This window comes from Gekko japonicus, unplaced genomic scaffold (genome assembly GCF_001447785.1).
Source record: "Gekko japonicus isolate JY-2015 unplaced genomic scaffold, Gekko_japonicus_V1.1 scaffold369, whole genome shotgun sequence".
Taxonomy (NCBI): Eukaryota; Metazoa; Chordata; class Lepidosauria; order Squamata; family Gekkonidae; genus Gekko; species Gekko japonicus.
In genome coordinates this window covers 933,123-933,593 of record NW_015160846.1, presented here as the reverse complement: position 1 = coordinate 933,593, position 471 = coordinate 933,123, and positions in this window count along the sequence as shown.

Here is a 471-nt window from a genome sequence, read left to right as displayed (position 1 = left end):
GTGGCGGAGTGCCCGCCTGCCGGTCCCCCTTGCCGCCTCCCGGGGAGTCGCGCCGGCCTGGAGAAGAACTAGCCGCGTCCGGCCCCAGAGGCCTCTCTCCGGGAAGGGAAGGAGCACGAGGCCGCCGCCAGCCAGCCAGCCAGGGCGCGCCTTCTCCGGCAGAGAGCTCACTCACCTGCGCTTCGCCCGACCCGGACTGGCTCCGGAGCCAAGCGGGGCTCCGCGGGGGGTGGCCCCGCTGCTGTTGGAGTCCCACCTGGCGCCGCATCCTGACCTGCTGCTTGGCTGCTGAGGGGAAGAAAGGAGCCTGTGAGAAGTGGTTCAGGTGGGTAGCCCGGCAGGTCGGCGGGAGGAGAGCGGGATTCGAACTCAGGGGCAGCTTGGAGACGGACAAGCATCCCAGGGCTTTCCGGAGTCCAAGTCTCCTTTGTCAGATAACGAGGCGCAAGGACCTCAGTTCCTACTTGTGTC